This window comes from Lissotriton helveticus, chromosome 8 (assembly GCF_964261635.1).
Source record: "Lissotriton helveticus chromosome 8, aLisHel1.1, whole genome shotgun sequence".
NCBI lineage: Eukaryota > Metazoa > Chordata > Amphibia > Caudata > Salamandridae > Lissotriton > Lissotriton helveticus.
In genome coordinates this window covers 741,979,578-741,999,345 of record NC_136069.1, presented here as the reverse complement: position 1 = coordinate 741,999,345, position 19,768 = coordinate 741,979,578, and the positions used below count along the sequence as shown (strand labels likewise).

Genomic DNA, 19,768 nt, shown 5'->3' with positions numbered 1-19,768 from the left:
CAGGACTACCCCTCCCACTACCTTGACTACAGAATCAATGAGGGAGATTGGTCTGTAGCAGCCAGTGCTATTGCGGTCTCCCTTCTTAAAAACGGGGATGATCGTGGAGGTACCCCACGATTCAGGGTATCCTTCCAACACTGCTGCGTTAAGCACAGCCATGAGGACTGGGGTCCAGAGAGGTTGATTTGATGTAAAGAGATCTGGGGCAGTGAAGAGAAGACAGGATCACAGGTAAAGTTACAAGCTCCTCTTTAATGCGTCCAGTGTGCAGCTCTCCCCGGCAGCAACTGCCGCCTCCCGCATTCCACACATTCCTTCATGACATCATGGGACTTCGAACACAAACACCAAGTCCTCGTGTATATAAAAGAATAGGTAACATCCCAACACATCCCCCTCCCTTCATTTAAAACAAATTAAAAACAAATTAAAAGCAATACAAGAATATAACCCACCTACCCCTTAAAACACATAAGTCTAATCATAATAACAAGAAATCAAGACAGAATTGCAGCAAGAAAGTATACATTCAATAAATGACAAAATCACGATAAATTCTGCAAGAAAATATATACATTCAATAAGTGACAAAATCACGTTATCTGGCAGGAACAGATTTAAATCTGGTAGTACAACGCTGAGGAGAAAAACTGTTGTCAATAGGAGATGCACTAGAACTAGGGGAGATGGTGGGCGAAAACCGAGACCCTAGACCAAATTTGTTTTTTACAAATTCGACTTTGGACTTGGGAACAATTGAAATAGAAGATTTATTCCAAATCTTCCCATTAGTTAGTACCACAACATGATCTTTAACCTCTTTAACTTGCACAGGAGGGGAAAATCGAGCTTGACCCTTGCGTAAAAGCACAGGTTTTTTGATCCTGACCCAGTCCCCACTACACACAGGTGATGATCTGATCCTCTTCTGAGCATACTTGGCTTGAGCAATACCCCTCACATCAGCTACTCTGCCCATTTTGATTACATCCACCTCTTTCCTCAACATCCAGTCCTTATTAAGTCTTGAACCAGCTACTCTGCCCCTGAGTAAGGTAAAAGGTGACAGCCCTGTACTAGAATGAGGTGTAACTCTCATGGCCCACAGCATGTCAGATATCACCATCTTCCAATTTAAACCATTAATAGAAGCCAACTGCAACTGATCCTTGACTACTCGGTTCAAGCGCTCAACTAAACCATTGCTGGAAGGATGATAAAGAGAGGTAAGAATGTGTTTAATACCATGAGTCTTAAAGAAATCTTGCATCTCAGCAGAGACTAATTGAGTACCATTATCAGATACCAATTCCTCCGGAAAACCCTTCCGCAAAAAAATGTCTTTGAAGAAATTGATAACAGTACAGGAATTAATGCCATCAACAAATCTGACTTCTGGCCATTTTGACATGTAGTCAATTAAAACTAACGCATACTTGGGAGTGGTCCCCAAATTATTGAATGGACCAGCCACATCAAATGCCAATTTATGCCAAGGCAACTCTTTCACCTGAATGGGACTCACTGCAGAGGGACAAGTAACTTGAGTTTTATCGCTCAGGACGCAAGCACCACAGTCACGAACACAATGTTCGATAGCTCTGTCCACACCAGGCCACCAAAAATCTTCACGTACCCTCCTTTGCATTGCACGAATGCCCAAGTGACCAACATGAGCTAAATCTAGAACTGTCTTGCAAAGTGATTTTGGAACCACTAACAAACCACCTCTGCGTAAAATTCCTTCAACTAAGGATAATTCGTCACAGACTCTTTTGAAGGGAACTAACTCTGCAGGAAGGAACTTATTATCAGGCCAGCCATGAGTAACAAAATCAATCACGTTACACAACTCAACATCCGCAGATATCGCAAGTTTCCAATCTGCCTCTGATAATGCAGTATTAACCTCAGACACTGTGCTGACTGCACAAATCATTTCCAAGCGATCACTACAGAGTTCCAAATCATTATGAGGAAGAGGCAATCTGGATAAGCAATCAGCTACATTGTTCCTTACACCAGGCACATATTCCAGATGATAATTGAATTCAGCGAGTCTATATTGCCATTTCGCTATACGAGGAGAAGCCCTCCCACCACCTTTAGTTGTAAAAAGATCTACCAGAGGTTTGTGATCAGTTTTAAGAATTATGTGATTGCCCCAAAGAAAATTCCTAAAATACTTTACTCCCCACCACAAAGCTAATGCTTCCTTTTCGATAGTCGAATAAGTACCCTCGGCACCCCGAAGAGTCCTAGAAGCAAAAGCGATCACCTCTTCTCTATTGTCAGGTCTCCTCTGCATTAGAACCGCCCCTAGACCCACATTGCTGGCATCAGTAATTACAATGCATTGATCATTGATGTTAAAAAGCTTGAGAGGGCGTGCCTGCACAATTACATCCTTCAACAATTTAAAATCACTAGCACACTGTTGTGACCAGTCATATTTGACATTCTTTTTCAATAAATTACGTAAGGATACAGTTTTATCAGAAAAATTTTGCACAAATTTTGCATAATATTCGATCAATCCTAAGAAAGAACGTAGTTGGTCTTTGTTCTGGGGTTCTGGTGCGTTCTGGATGGCATCTAATAATTTCATTTTAGGTTCGACACCCTTCGCTGAAATGTGATGTCCTAAATAATCAACACCATCTCTGAGGAATTTGCACTTATCCTTTCTTAAGGTTAACCCATAACTTTTTATAATATCTAACACAGTTTTTACTCTCACATTATGTTCTTGGACAGTTTTTCCATGAATAAGAATGTCATCCTGAAAGAAAACGACTCCTGCAGTGTTCTTAAAAAGATTCCCCATAAGGCGTTGGAACACTGCAGAAGCCGACGCCAAACCGAAAGGCATTCTTAAGTAACGAAAGGCACCCTCAGGTGTGACAAAAGACGTGAGATGCCTAGAATCTTTACTTAATTCGATCTGATGATACGCCGAAAAAATATCCAGAGTGGAAAAATATCTGGCACCCTCTAAGGTAGATAACATCTCATTAATATTGGGCAATGGTTGTCGATCAACCCAAATACAAGCATTCAAGTCGCGCAAATCCATACACATCCTAAGGGATTTATCCGGCTTACGCGCTAGAACAACGGGAGACAACCATTCTGACCCTTCGATTGGTTCAATCACACCCAACAGACGTAGTCTTTCCAGTTCACCTTTCAACTCATTACGCATGCTTAGAGGTACTTTGCGAACCTTGTGTACAATCGCCTCAGCCCCATCTTTCAAAACAATTCGATGTTGAAAACCTTTGAGTTTACCTATTTTGTCGCAAAATACTTCTGGGTAAGCTTGTACCCACTCACTGTCACCTGATGAATTCAAAGAATGTACAGACACACTATCAGGCAAAGTAGCATAATATTGTTTAGCTTCCCGCCTAGATAAAACCATGTCTACATGGTTGGGGTCAAGAATGATACCCAGCTTTCCTTGTTCATGCCAACCCAATAAATTAGTACCATCCTTTACAACATAGATTGTACAAGATGTGCAATCACCCGTAAATTCTAATTTGCCTTTGAACTTCCCCAATACCTCTACTCTTTTACCCCCATAAGCAAACATCTTAATGAGAGACTGCGATAGAGAAATGTTGTCTAACATATCAGAATCTTTGACGTTAACTATGGTAAAAGGGGAACCTGAGTCTGCAAGAAATTTGACATTAACAGTATTTAAGTTAACGTAACAAGTGGGGGATTTTCTTCTTTGTAATCCTTCAAGAGAAGCAATCTCTACTACACCCTCAGCTTCCATAGGGGAAGCAGATAACATTAATAACTCATGACAAGTGTCATCATCATCACACTCGAATTGGCGGTCTTCAATATTCTTTACCATATACGATGACCCCTTTTGTGCAATGGTAGCCTTGCACATTCGTGCTAAATGGCCTTTTTTTCCACATTTAAAGCAAGATTGAGTTATGGCAAAACAAAATTTAAAATTTCCTAAATGTGACCTGCTCCCACACCGATAACATGACAATCCTTGAGTATCACTCCTTGTCTTATTGACAGATGTAAACGAGGAAGTGCGAGGAGTATTTGCCTTTGCAATTTTGGAAGTCTTAATAGAGGATTTAGAGGTGACAGAGTTAATCTCGGCAGGCTCGGATGAAGGAAAAGCTGTTGATGTAGGACTTAATTCCTTCATACAAAACTGAGAATGTTCTACAGACTTAGCCAATGTCAATGCAGTCTCTAAATCCGGATCATCGGAAGACAAAAGTTTCTCGCGCACTTTTCTGTCACATGTGTGTTCAATTAATTGATCCCGAATGATTTTGTCTCTAAACTCTCTATAGTTGCAGTTCACTGCTAGAATTCTTACGGCTGCAACGAAATCATCAATGGACTCACCAGGCTATTGTGCACGTTGCAGAAATTTATGGCGTTCGAGAACAATATTCCGTTTAGGATCGAACCTTTTATCAAGAGTTTTTATGAGTGAAGCATACTCATCAATAACCTGTGCATCGCCATCATCACTAGAAACAGAAATCCTCACTTGCTCAAGAGGTAATGTTTCAAGAATGGACCTGCCCTCAGCTCCCAAATTGTATACTAACAGTGCTCTTTTCTTCTTTGCGGTGAAGGTATCACCATCGATTGCATCTATGTAAGCCTCAAAGGTGGCTTTCCACAGTTTCCAAGACATGGGAGGAGGACCAGAAGACTGTAAAAAGGGGGGTGGCGTGGCTACTTTCTCCATGTTTGCGTGGGTGAGTTGCTGCCCCACAATAGGTTAGCTGTAGAGTTGACAGTAGTTAAATTTAACAGTTTCCTTTTTCTTTTTGTCAAATCTGCTAATCAGTGTTAGCGTTTTATCGTCAGACCAAAACTCCAATGTAGATTGACATTCTTCAAGTAACAGACTAGATGATTTTAATGTTTCTTGATGATTTAGACAAATACGAAAGTCTGATAGCAAGCGCTGAGGCAGACGCGCTGCAGTGTTAGCATGAAGCGTTGTTGCTAGGGTGCTATGGCAACGAGCGTCAAGAAGACAATGACGATGACGTTAGCTCGTGCATGAGCTCGTGCACAGAAGAGCTCGCGCAAATGAAACAAACTGAAGAGCTTGGCGAAACCAAGAAACGGGGAAATTTAGAGAATTTGAAGCCTCGATAGAGGAACTCACGCTCACGAAGGCATGAAGGTCATGGGCGCGTGCGTCGCTCAATAAATCTGTCAGGTTGAGACAGAACGATGAGCTTCTTCTTTAGAGACGACGTCGCGGTTGCCTCGCCATGGAAATTCAATTCATACCAGGGCGTCCAGCAACACTTGGAGAGAGGCAGACACTGGACCTTCGTCGCCAGTGAAGAGAAGACAGGATCACAGGTAAAGTTACTAGCTCCTCTTTAATGCGTCCAGTGTGCAGCTCTCCCCGGCAGCAACTGCCGCCTCCCGCATTCCACACATTCCTTCATGACATCATGGGACTTCGAACACAAACACCAAGTCCTCGTGTATATAAAAGAATAGGTTACATCCCAACAGGCAGGCCATCCGCCACTGGAGCCTTGTTACAGGTCAGGCTGGAGATGCCTTTCTCAACCTCACACATCGTAAACGGGGACAGTGTTTCATTACTGCCTTCCAATTTCGGGTATGCCTTTAACGTGGTGCAGGTAAATATGGACTCAAAATGGTTTACCCAGTCATCTTCTGTGATGTTTTTACCAATAGCATCCAACCCTTCTTTTTCAAATTAGGGGTTTGTTAAGTATTCCCCAGAATTTCGAGCTGTTACTTAATGTTTCGGGTTCAAGGAGCACCTTCCACGTATTATCCATAATTACTGATTTCCGAGATGCCAAAGCCTGTCTATAATTAAGGCGAAGGAGCCTGATTCGATATTGGTCTCTTGGGATGGACTTCAAACCCACCTTTAACTCTCTCGCAGCTCTCGAACAAGAGCTGTCGAACCACTTGGGGTCTCTGGGTAATAACTTTTTGGAGTGGGTAGACAGCAGGGTTCCCGCCTTTTTAATAATAGCCTCAAAGGCATTAAGTACAATCTCTGAAGAGGAGTCAAGTGACATGCATACTGCTAAGTCAGGGGCACAAGATTCCTGGATATTATCATAGAATGCTACCCGGTTCACCTGGGACCACTTAAGTCGGCGCCTACCGTCTGTAACTTTCAACACACCAGGCGCTGCTTTCTTCCCTTGTTGGATCAATAGATCACCACCAAGGCGTACACTCACAGGGTTATGGTCGCTATATATGCTACATTTGATTTTAAACTCCACAAAAAATGATTGTAGGCCGGTAGATATAAGAATATGGTCAATGAAAGAACCCACATTGTGTCCTTTGAAAGAAGGAACAGGCTGTTTACTAAGATCGTATACCAGGGACATGGCTGAGATCAGGTCTAATTCATTAAGTAGATTATTGAGCACATCCCCCTGCATCGAGTGCTCAAAATGAAGACCCCCCGTCTTTGCACAACCCAGTTCTCCCATGCGAGTCAATGTGGGGTCTCCGCACGGTCTCAGGTTGAAATCACCTAATACCATAAGGCAATAAAGAGAGGAGCCGCATTGTTGTTTGACAAATTCTCCCAGTAGGGTGATCTTGCAAGATCCCACAGTATGCACTGCATTATAAAAGTTAATCAAACAAAGATTTGCATTCCCTTGCTTTAAAACAATAGCTTGGAGTTCTGGGTGGGGGAAGCAAATTTCCTTTATTTTACATTTCAGGGCTAAAGATGTATAAATAACCAAACCGCCATTGGCTCTACCCCTCAACGAGGGTGATGCGGGGACGAAGAAAGCTTTATAGCCCTCTAGGAATACATTGCATTCCACCATCGAAGTCTCCTGTAAACAAATCGCTGGGAATTGTTTGATAAACCGGACCCACTTTGGGTCAAGAAACTTCCCCGCCAATCCTGCAATATTTCAGGAGATAATGTTATGTACTGCTGCCTCAAAGGGAATCCTTCGGGGGGGCAGACAACTGAACCTCTGATAGTACAGGGGTACACACCCTTGGGGATGGCTGCCTATTGTGTAAAAATGGTGTATATAGCTGTCGATCCGGAGATGCAGCAACCAAAACAGTCCCAGGGCTCAGTCAGTCGCACTCTTCTAGACCTGAGAGGGCAGCAAATCTGTTTGACCCCTGGGGAATTGAAGAGGAGGGGTACCCTTCCAGGGTAGAAACTCTTGGGATATGTGGGATTGCATAAGATTTCTCATTTTTCTCTTTCCGGGTGTGTCGGTGATTGTGGCCATAACGGTTATCATTACAGATTAACACAGGGTAGTAAAAATAGCCCAGGGGGAGAATCTGAATATTTGATCCCCTGTGCAGCCGGACAGATCAGGATTCTCTCAATATTCTTTCCGCTATCATACAGTTATTGAAGTTCATGATAATGCAGTCCCCCTCCCCTATTTTTCTGGTATTGCCCACCCAGCCCACGCGGCGGACCATTTAGATGTTTCGGTCTACCGCCGTGCCCACAGACGTGTTACTCGAAAGCCAATGTGTGACCTTATTCTTGAGCTGGCTAAATTCTTCCTTGGTGCCTTGGGGAAGAGGTGGAACATTCCCCAAGATCACCACCAAGGGTGTCGATTCGGGGGGTAGATTAATAGATACGAATTTTGTGGAAGCAGCAGAATAGTTACCTGCAACATTACCAGCATTATCGCCCAGGCGACGTGGAGCCTGTGCCTGTCTGGGGCTGGGGGAGTACCAGCCCTAGCCCGACATTCCCTAGGTCTACCCACTACTTGCCCTGTGTAATTTGAGACCAGGTTTCTATGTCGGTTAGAGAGGGTTGATATCCCCTAATCAACAGAACAATGTTGGGGACCTGCAGTAGAATCTAAACTAGTTGGATCAGTGTTAGTGTTTTTAACAATAACAGGTGGTGATGCAGGTTTCATGTGCACTGCTAGATTCCGTTCTATATCATTTAGTTCAGACACAATAGGTGTCAGTTTTTCCTCTAGTAATTTCATTAGTAAATATTTCATAGATTCTAGTAAGAGGTGTAAGTCCGGCGGCTCAGTTACCACCTAGGAGCGCCTCGTGACTGGGGCTGGCGATGATGGGTTAGTGGGTGTAGATTTTTTTGCTTGGTTGACGATAGCTTTACACTTTCTTTTTCTTGTCCCAATAGAGCTACAGTCATCCCTTTGTCCCTTCTCGGTAACCAACCCATTGTTGCCATTATTATGCATAGCAATATTCTCTTGAACAAGGCCACCTTCCCACTGGAAGAAGTGACCTGCTTATTGATTATTGTCACTTTAGGGGCTAGGGGTCTATGCTGTAACTCCCCTACGCCCTCTATAACATGTTGTAACTGTTCCACCACGAAAATGTCTCCTTCTGCAACTGCAGGAAGTGAGGTACCACCTAAGGTCAAGGTCTGGGAATCCTTGGTGCCCTTGTTAGCATCGTTAAGCAAAGGAAACAGGGCGCCTGTAGGAAACCTGGATAAAAGTCTATTAACCATCTCGATTTCCTTATCAATGACCAACGCGGCCCTCGAGAGGTAAGCGTCCATTGTTAAAACAGTAGATTTGGCAGCCCCTGTGGGCCCTGTGCAAGGTACCTGGTCTTTCTCTTCCCCATATCAGCCCCTGTTAGAGGGGACACTTTACGAGTTAGAGTTCAGGGAGTTAAATCACTAATTATGCACTTCCAACACCCAACAAAATTACGACACCTAGCGCCACCACCACTACAACCACCCCTCCTGACCCCTTCCCCCCCACTATTTCAGAGGCAGTGCAAAACAAGACAACAGACCTTCCCAAAATAATATATCACCTCAACAGCACACTAGCTCAATGTTCAGAGAGGTGGCAATCAACTATGTATAAGGGAAGGAACTCGCACATCAACAATAATGTACACAACGCTAACACTACCGGTGATATGCTATAGACAACTCACTATACAAACCAAAACGTTTCCCTGTGTAGATATACTATTGATACGTGTAGTGTACTGCACAGTGGACACAACCATATTATCTCAGACACTGGGGAATATCTCAGTCATGTAGCTGCGTTGTCTCCCCCCTTGAAGCAGAAGCGGAGTGGGCTGGTCCAACGTACGCAACTCCAGCGTAAGACTATAAATATTTAGCCTACGCCTTGGGTGTGGTTCACTTCTGCAAAGAGAAAATACTCTGCCCCAGCGAAGGTCCTCACCCTGCCAAGTGGCTGCCGCCATGACCACGTGCCTCCTCGATACAGGCCGATTGCGAACTCAGTGCCACAGCACCGCAGACTTATGTCTGTATCGAATACTGCCTTCGATCTACAATGCGGACAGCAGGGTTCACAACTTAAATTCAGCTTCGGATCTACACTACGGACAGCATTGAAGTTAGCCTTGATGTATGTAAGGCAGAGACAATTGTACCTCAGACTTTGTTAAAATAAGTGACAAAAATTCTTCGTCGATATCTGTGCTGACTACTGCCTTCGATCTACAGTGCGGTCAGTAGAGTTTACAACTTGATACCAGTTTTGCATCAGCACTACAGACAACATTAAATTCAGTCTCGATTTATTTAAGGCAGAAACAATTGTACTCAGTCCTCAGATTTTGTTAAAGTATGTGACAAAAAGCATTCCTCGATGTTTGTGTTGACTACTGTCTTAGATCTACACTGCGGACAGCAGGGTTCGCAATTTGAATTAATCTTTGCATCTACAATACAGACAGCATTGAAGTTAGCCTTGATTTATGTAAGGCAGAGACAATTTTGTTAAAGGATGCTACAAAAAAACATTCCTCAATGTCTGTACTAACTACTGCCTTCAAATGTACACTGCGATCAACAGAGCTTACTACTTGATACCAGTTGCGCATCAGCTCTACAGACAACATTGAATTCAGTCTCGATCTATTTAAGGCAGAGACAAGTGTACTGTGTCCTCAGATTTTGTTAAAGTATGTGACTAAAAAGCATTTCTTGATGTCTGTGTCAACTACTGCCTTCGATCTACACTGCGGACAGCAGGGTTCACAGCTTGAATTCAGCTTTGCATCTACACTACGCACAGTAGGAAATTCAGCCTTGATTTATTTAAGGCAGAGACAATTGTACTGTATGTGTTTAGATTTTGTTAAAATAAGTGTCAAAAATCATTCATCGATATCTGTGTTGACTACAGCTTTCCATCTACAGGGCGGAGAGTGGGGTTCACAACTTGAATTCAGCCTTGAATGTACACTACGGACAGCATGAAATTCAGCCTTTTTTTTAAGGCAGAGATAATTTTACTCTATGTCCTCAGATTTTGTAAAAGGATACGACAAAAGAATTTCTTGATATCTGTGCTGATTACTGCCTTCGATCAACAGTGAGGACAGCAGGGTTCACAACTTGAATTCAGCTTTGGATCTACACTACGGACAGTATTGAATTTAGCCTTTGATTTTTTTAAGGCAGAGACACTTGTACTCTATGTCCTCAGATTTTGTTAAACAATGCCACAAAAACATTCCTCAATGTCTGTGCTGACTAATGCCTTTGATCTACATTGTGAGGGCTCACAATTCAGGTGGAATGGCGATTGCACATGACGCATTCCAGTAGGCAAGAGACATTGTACCAGTGCAACCCGCCCGAACCACGAATCATCGCAGGGTGCACACACGCTGAGTTCCTCAGGTCCCACTAACTCACTGCACCACAAGTCATCTCCCCGTGGCCCTAATAAGGCAGAATACACTAGGCAAAAAGCATTGCTCCCAGTGTGACCTGCCTGGACCATGCAGCATCGCAGGTTACGTACACGCTCAGCGCCAAAGGTACTACTAACTCAGTGCACCATAATTCATCGCCACGTGGCCGTATTCAGGCAGAATTCAACAGACAAAAAACATTGGTCCGAATACGACCCCCCTGGACCACGCATTATCGCAGGGTACGTACAAGCTCAGCGACAAACATACTACTAACTCAGTGCAACATAAATCATCGCAAAGAAGAAAGAACAGTTTTATATCAGCAACGAGGCATACTATCACTTTTAAATAGAATTCATGCAGAATTCAATTGACAAAAGACATTACTCCAATTATTGTGCCTCCCCCAACCACGCATCATCGCGGGGTACATACATGCTTAGCGCCAAAGGTACTACTAACTCAGTGCACCAAAAATCATCGCCGCATTGCCTAACTAAGGCAGAATTCACAAGGCAAAAAACATTACTATCAGTATAGCCTGCCCGGACCACGCATCATCGCAGGCTCCACAGAACCTCGTTGTTTCAGGTGCCACTAAATCAGTGCACCTCTTATCTACACTACAGACAGTAGGGAATTCAGCCTTGATTTATTTAAGACAGAGACAAAAAATACTCCTGTGACACTGCTAGTATGCGCAAGCACCTTCAATCCCTGTATCCTGTGAACTATGCTCACAAAGAATGTAGAACACTGCGCCAAAATGATCCTCCATCACCGGCAATACCAAGTACCTCTGGGCATCACCTTCAACATTGCCACAAGAAATACGTCCCCATTTTGAGAAAGTTAGAATGCACTTCGTGAAGTGCAATTGTTTAATTTGTTATGGGGAGCAATAAGTAGGACTAGTTTATAGAACAATTAATAACCATCAATGGTAGTTTTTTTTACCCCTCAAAGTACATGCAGTCCGGTATGCAACAGTCAATGCTTTGAGTGCAGCCCGTTCAGACTACGCATCATCGCAGGGTGAGCACACGCTAAACACCAGACATATCACTAACTCAGTACACCATAAATAATCGCCACATGGCTTTAGTAGGGCAAAATTCAGTAGCCAAAAGACATTCTTACCAGTGCGGTCTGCCTGAACCACGCATCATTGCAGGTTCCACACAAACCGACCCTACCTTAGTGCACCACAACTCATGAACCCTTTACAATAGAATATTCTGTGTACTATTTCACATATAGGGCTCCTACCTTCGTACAGCAGAAGTCATAAACCATTTACGAATGAATATCTGTGTATGATATCATGATTACTAGTCTACTTGTTACCAACAGCAACGTAATAAAATGGAGTCGAGCACACATGCCAGTACCTACTTCAACTAACTATCTGTGTCTGTGTAATTTATTAGGTTTGTAAAATGCTGCTCCTCCGCCCTGCCACATTATATTGTGCTGTAAACAGCGTATGCAACCATCTTACCTCTGCCAGTAACAAAAACTTCGATTATATACCTTTCTCTCGGTCATTCTACAAATATGAACGTACAAACTGGATCATTACAATATTGCAAAGAAAGTGTATAGTAAATTTATAAGTGTGTGCTATTGCTTTTTTTTTTTTTTAGCATATTTATACAGCGCGAAGTCGACCCAAAACGATATCAGCAATTTACATGAGCACCGCATTTACAGTACATTTTCAGGCACGCGTAGATTGCATCATTTCTCTACAATAACAGGATGTGGACGCACCTCGAACACTGATTTCCAGCACCAAGTTCGACAGTGTACCTGAATGACCACATACTTATATATATTAGCTCACTTCATGTGCCAAAAACTGCAACCTAAAGCTTTCACAGCCCTCTTTTACTCCACTGAATGTACAACAAACATTCATATTCGCAGAAATGCGTCATGTCCACCATCTTTTATGTGTGCAACTATGGATGAATATAGGGTCAGAGATACCCCGTACCTTCCATGTTGGCCATGTTGGCGGACTTTACAGACATAATGACGCATTTCTGTTTAAGACCCGGGTGACGGCAGCACTAAAACCCGGACAAACGAATCAGTAGATATCTCATATAGCTCACGAAGGAACCACGGCCATAGTTCCGGAGTCATCGTTCACAGCCTCGCTCATCACTGGCATACGTCAGTCCAGCACACTCCTCTTTCGCTACCAGGAAAACACCACAACGCTACATGGCCCAGATTTCAATTGTAGTGATTTCTTACTTGCAGGTCTGGTTGTCAGAACGGCACACACACACTCCCTCATGGCTGGTATGCACCCACACCACACCACACCCATCCAGCACATGCGTCACTACACACGTGACTCTACCAATAAAAAGACGGGGCGCACGTGCTCTACGCCATTTTAGAGTTGCTCCCATCCCAAGTGCTGTGATGGCCCGTCCTAGTGTTTCGGACGCAGCATGTAGGCCCGAACTACCGAACATGGGACTCACCACCACGTGCATGGCCTCTTTGGTCACTGAGTTAGTGGTACCGCAAGGACTGAGCGGGTGAGGAAACTGCAATGATGATGGGTGTATGAGTATGTCCTTTGCCATAGCGATATCAATACTCAGCACCAAATATGAGACTTCTTGGTGACAGAGCAGGACTGCATGATGTATAACGTACCCTGTCCGCCAAAAAGGTGAGCAGTGAGGCCTGGATGCGCACCGTAGGGAGTAGATGGGGTGCAGCAGACTGTATACAATAAGGTGACATAGCGATTTAGACGTTCGCAGTCCTATATACCATATCTTATTGCATTTCTTTTCCTATAGCAGGAAAGTTTTTATAGTCGGTCAAAAGTATGTCACTCGTAATGATTGCAACCACATGTATCACTGTTGAGCTTCAGGATGCACTATGTCCCGCTGTGATGGCCCGTCCAAGTGTTTCGGACGCAGCATGTAGGCCTGAACTACCGACCAGGGGACCCACCACCACGTGCGTGGCCTCTTTGGTCACTGAGTTAGTGGTACCACAAGGACTGAGCGGGTGAGAAAACTGCAATGATGATGGGTGCATGAGTATGTCCTTTGCCATAGCGATATCAATACTCAGCACCAAATATGAGACTTCTTGGTGACAGAGCAGGACTGCATGATGTATAACGTACCCTGTGCACCAAAAAGGTGAGCAGTGAGGCCTGGATGCGCACCATAGGGAGTAGATGGGGTGCAGCAGACTGGATACAAAAAGGTGACGTAGCAATTTAGACGCTTGCAGTCTTATATACCGTATCTTATTGCATTTTTTTTCCTATAGCAGGAAAGTTTTTATAGTCGGTGAAAAGTCTGTCGCTCATGATGATTGCAACCACGTATATCACTGTTGAGCTTCTGGATGCACTATGTCCCGGCACGTGGTGGAAGACACACCGGTGACAGAAAAGTGAGCTTCAAATATTCTTTTTAGTCACTCTCTCACCTCCTCTCTCCTTTGAAAAAAAGAAATGGCGCACAATCTTATCTTCCTTTTATCTAACAGGTTGTGTTTCACAAATTGGCACCCCCCAACTCCTCCAAAGCTCAATGTTTGAGGATTCTGTGATGATGCGTGGCCATCGTAACAACGCATGAGGAGGCTGCTTCCACACGTGGTGGACCCTCTTTGAATCACGCCAATGGCACAAGGTGAGCAAAGAAGCTTGTTTCCAAAGCAACGAGAAGTCACCTGTGGGCGGAGAGAGTGGATAGCGTGCAGCAGCTTGACTGCTTACAAATGTACTATTACCTACAGACAGTGAGAGTGGATAGATTAGAACAGTCTGGGTGCGCAAAAAAGGGCACTCACCTCCGGACACTGGGAGTCAATGGGAAGCAACAGTGTGGGTACGCAGTAATGAGAACTCACTGCTTTGCAGTGGGAGTGCATGGGGTATAGTACTCTGGGAGAAAAAGAGTGCACAGATACCTCCTTGCAGTGAAGTTGATGTAATACAGTATCCTGAGAGTCCAAAGGCATAACGCAGAAATATACTTGTGCAGTTGTATATACTCTGCTATTACTAACTCTATACTATCTTTCAGATCACTAAACTTGAGGGTGCACTATAAACCGGCACGTGCTTGGACACACACTGGAGTTAAAAAGGTGAGCTACAGAGATTTTTTCCAGTATTAACACTACCTCTCCTGCTCCATCTATAACTTTCTCTCTCTCACGCTTTCAATGTTGTTTTTTCTCTCTCCCTCTCTCTCACATTGTTTCTCTTTCTCTTTTCAAGTTATGGACGCTGCTGTCCACTCTGCAGATAAACACATCAAGGCAGGATTTAATACAGTCTGCAGTGTGGAAACAAAGCAGAACTCAAGTTGTGAGCTCTGTTGAACACAGTGTTTACAAAAAGTAAGCAGAGCAGCCTAGATACACAATGCCTCCAATTAAACGTGTTGCAAATAAACAATATTGTCCTGCATAATGACGTGATCTCTCACCTAATTCTGTCTCAATCATTTTAAAGACCTGCTGGACCATACTGTAGATCTGACCCAGTAGGCACTTCCCTACAGACACCATTTCAACGCGGGCCTATGAAAGGAGTGGGATGTATCATGCACACTGCATACGTGCGAATAAGCAAAATTGCCAAGGGTTCTGTTAATTTGTGATCTTTGACCTCATTCAGTCACATCGATATAATTTTAAAGACTTATTTTCATTTTTGTTTTGCAGGTTACCTACCGTCCTACCATTGGAGTCCATCTCACATTTTATTTATTATATCCATACTAATATTATAAAGAGAGAGCCCAAACTTTTGAGGCGGGTAATCTCAGTAACCACAGCACCAATCACAACACCCAATACAGCGTTGGAAAGGGCAGTTGCAGCAGAAGGACATAGGCTATGCAGATGGCCACCATATACATTTAAAAGGTAAAAGAACCGTGCCAGCAAAGTAGTCCCTTGTGAGTGTGTCTGCGTTCTGCTGTGGGCGTGTGCTGGGGCGTGACAAACGCTGGGGGCGTGTGGTACGTTCCGCCCTTCATGCCACATCAAGGGGCACGCTGGGGGCGTGACACTCTGGGCCGGGACAAACACTGTGGGCGTGTGTCCACGCTGTGGGCGTGTGTCCGCCCTTCATGCCATGTGAAGCGCCAATTACGCAATTGCGCCACATCAAGGGGCACGCTGGGGGCGTGACAAATGCTGGGGGCGTGTGCTACATTCCGCACTTCATGCCATCTGGGTCATACATTAATCAGATCGTCTGCTGTGGCCGTGTGCTGGTGGCGTCACAAAGGCATTTACCTCGAAGCGTGGTAAGTTACCATTCGCAAGACTCCCTTGGGGGACTGCCCTGTCTCACACATACTGGGGGTGCTGAATGCAGTGTGTGCCTTGGCCTGGGTGCGTCTGAAAAGCACTCGGGGCCGAAGAGCGTCGGTGTGGGTCATAAAAAAATAAGAACAGCGGGAAACAATCATTCAAGACTCACACAATTCTAATTGTTAGACGGTCGCCGCTGGCCCTCAAGTGGGGGCACACGCGACTGAGCGTGTCTGCGGGACAATTACTGCAGCCTCTCATGCGTGCTGTTACTGAACTATCACATTAAACCAAATTACACGCGCCTGCTAACATCAGCCAGGGTTGTAGCCGGGCTCAGGCGGCGGATCACTACACTAATTACATGCGCCTGCTAACATGAACCAGCGCTGCAGCTGGGCCTCAAGCAGGGGGACACGCGCCTGCTAACATCAACCAGGGCTGCAGTTGGGCCCCAAGCGGGGGAACACGCGAATGACCGTATCTGAATACACACATTACACACATTCTATTTCATACCCGGACAACGTCGGGACGGGCTGCTAGTTGTTATGTTAAAGTTACATTCCTATTTATTTGTTTGTGTTTTAATAAAGTTAATACAAAAAATGAGTGTATACGTTTTCTTTTTCTGTCAACATTTCACTATTATTTAGTGTGATAATCATATGCTTAGAGAAGATTTAACAATAACAAGTACAAGTGATGTTTATAACTAGATGTATAATACTGAGGCTAACTCTTCACCAGCTCTTTACCAGAGTCTGTAGCTGCAATTAATGGTTCCTGTGGAAAAAATTTAAAAGTCCAGCACAGTTACTGTTTGGATTAGCAACAATGTGTGGTGAACTTGTGACCTGTGTGCTCACTTAAGTGTTCAAGCAGTAAGCAGTTTGGTGGTAGGGTTGAAAGGTACTGGCTGTACAGAAGCCATTAGTTTTACCCAGGATCCTCTACATGACAGAGGGGAAAGCAAACTGAGATGACAGAACACTCTGGGGCAGATTTACAAGCCCCTTGCGCCACTTTCGCGTCACTTTTCCCATGTTAAAAGTGACGCAATAGTGGCACAAGGGACTTGTAAATCTGCCCCTATGTAGATTACGAGCAAAAGAAGTACACAACTCTTTGAATTAACCTCAAGACAGGGCTCGAGGAATAGCCACTGATGTTACAATACCCCATGTACAATTTACCTACTCTGTACTTAACAATGGACAATTCTTTATCAATCACAATTAGACAGTGTTGCTTCACAATTCACAGTGTGTACTTCACTAAATGCTTCGTGCCTATTTAAATGGGAGACAGGATTGTCGACATTACAAAACTTAGGGGTATATGTACAAGGACGGCGTAAAAAATTATCGCCGCTTTAACGGAGCAAACTACAGCTAAAACGGCGATAATGGACTTCAAAATGCTTTGTTGTCTTACCGGAAGATTTTTTCAACACTGCTGTTTGCTATGGCAGGGTGAGAGCTGAGGCTCCCGCCCTTCTATAGCACACTTGCTTGCATTTTGAAAGAGAGAACACGAAAACCTACTCTCTCTTTTAAAATGCAAATCAGGATTCTTTTTCCCGCGGGGAGCTGTATATTAGCAGGTCCCCATGTGGAAATTTAATGGTGGCTTCCGAAGGATGCAGAGCTGACTGGCACCATAGGGACATTGGGCCTCCACCCACACACAGTCCCCAACTTTGAAAATTTGCCCATGGGATGGGATACTGAGGAAGAATAAAAATTAGTAGTAGGTGATATTTTGTTTTACAATAAAATTCATGTTCGCAACTGAAAAGCTTGTTAATATAAGACTGTGGACTTAACATATCAATCCACCTCGCATGTTAAACATGCTTAAGTCTACTTCAGAACAGATGTTACGATCCGACATAAACTGCAATTACCAAGAGTTTTGCTATTGATCCTCAAATCCAAGGCCGCCTTGTAAATACAACACTGTTGTCATACCTTCCTCTTCCATGTCATATTGTCATAGGAACACCTACCTCGCCACTGGGAATGCCTACATTGCAACTCATTGGAGATACGAGGTGAGCCGTTAGCAAACCGACTGCTAACATGCATCACCAAGTAAATAGGGCGATATCATTTTCACCAAATTTGTGGCTTTTTTTAAAAAAATTGCGGCAAAATGGCACTTGTTAATATGCCCTAAAGTTTGCTATGACAGAGCGGGAATATCGACTCCTGCCATGCCATAGAAAACAGCAGGGTTCTGGGGGTAGGACACAGCAGGAGCTGCTCCTGGGGGGTGGTGTTCACCCAGACTTTCAACTGGTCCAGAATGATGACCACGCGGCCCCCCTCCTAAAATATATAAAGCCTCGGAGGGTGGTAATCCCCGGGGCTTAGACAGACCTTTGAACTCCCTCAACCATTTATTTTGTAACACCGAGGAATGGCAGTTCCCGGGCTACAGGGCCCCTCTGAACCCCCATCAAATGTAATATTTTAGACCCCAGCATTTGTCCCTCCCAGGTAGCTCATTTTTGAACAAGCACTGGAGCCCACGCTTCGTTTTAATTTTTTTTACAGCGGATCCATGCACCCAGGGTACATTTCTCAGTTTTAAACAAATATATATATTTTTTGGGCCCTAGGGGTCCTTGTGGGACCCCCTAAGCAGGTCTAGAGGGTCAAAATATGTCTTACCTGCCCCATTTATACGTTTTGAATACTTGTTCTACTAATTTCTAGATCCTCGCTTCTAACGAGGCACAAAATGTCTGCCAACACTTCCTGGTTTCAAATGTTGTCAACCGCTTGATAGCCAATTAGCATTCAGCTCGTGATTCGGACGGTGCGCTTAGAGTGCGCGCAAGATGCACGGATCTACCGAGGCCATAGATATATTCCGTTCAGCCGTTCAGGCTGTAACCGCGATGAATGGTTCCCATGGAAAATTGCATGGGGAAAACACGTTTTGGGACCCCCCTTTTCTCTCGGCCCCTGCTTCAAATGCAATATTTTAGACCCAGCGGATTTGGCCCTCACAGGTAGCTAATTTTAAAACAAGCACAGGAGCCTGCGCTTCGTTTTTATTTTTTTTATGGCGGATCCATGCACTCAGTGCACATTTCTCAGTTTTTAAAAAAAAAGAAAAGAAATTGGGGGGGGGGGCGGGCCCTATGGTCTTTGTGGAACCCCCTAAGCAGGTCTAGAGGGTCAAAATATTTCTTACCTGCCCCTTTTATACGTTTTGAACACTTGTTCCACTAATTTCTAGATCCTCGCTTCTACTGAGGCACAAAATGGCTGCCAACACTGTAGACGCGAAGAACGGTTCCTATGGAAAATTGCATGGGGAAAACATGTTTTGGGACCCCCTTTTTTTCTCAGCCCCTGCTTCATGAATCACCCCAAGACTTTAAGGATATTAGCGGACCGGAGCGATCCACCAGTTTTGAAAATTTCGTAAAGATTCGTCAACTGGCGCCAAAGTTATTCCAAATAGAATGTTGCGGATTTCCTATGGAAAATAGGTCCTAACTATAACTACCAACTGGCGACTGCCAGTAGGTAACATATAATAGGACTATCCATCAGTAAAGTTTGCATAGTTCGTGATTTCTATTATTACGTTATGTTTGACCTGGTATGTTGCAGACTTCTAGCTGTATTTTACAGACACACACACATGCATATTCTGGGCTATGGAACGATTGGTCACACAAGAATGTGTTTTCTATGTCCATTATGAG

The 19,768-nt window shown here is 44.1% G+C and overlaps 1 protein-coding gene across 1 annotated transcript in view; it reads right to left on the bottom strand.

Annotated features, from left to right (window-relative positions):
- LOC144772894 (acetylserotonin O-methyltransferase-like) overlaps positions 1–19,768 on the bottom strand; it is a 755,766-nt gene that overhangs the window by 54,583 nt on the left and 681,415 nt on the right. The window lies entirely within an intron of this gene.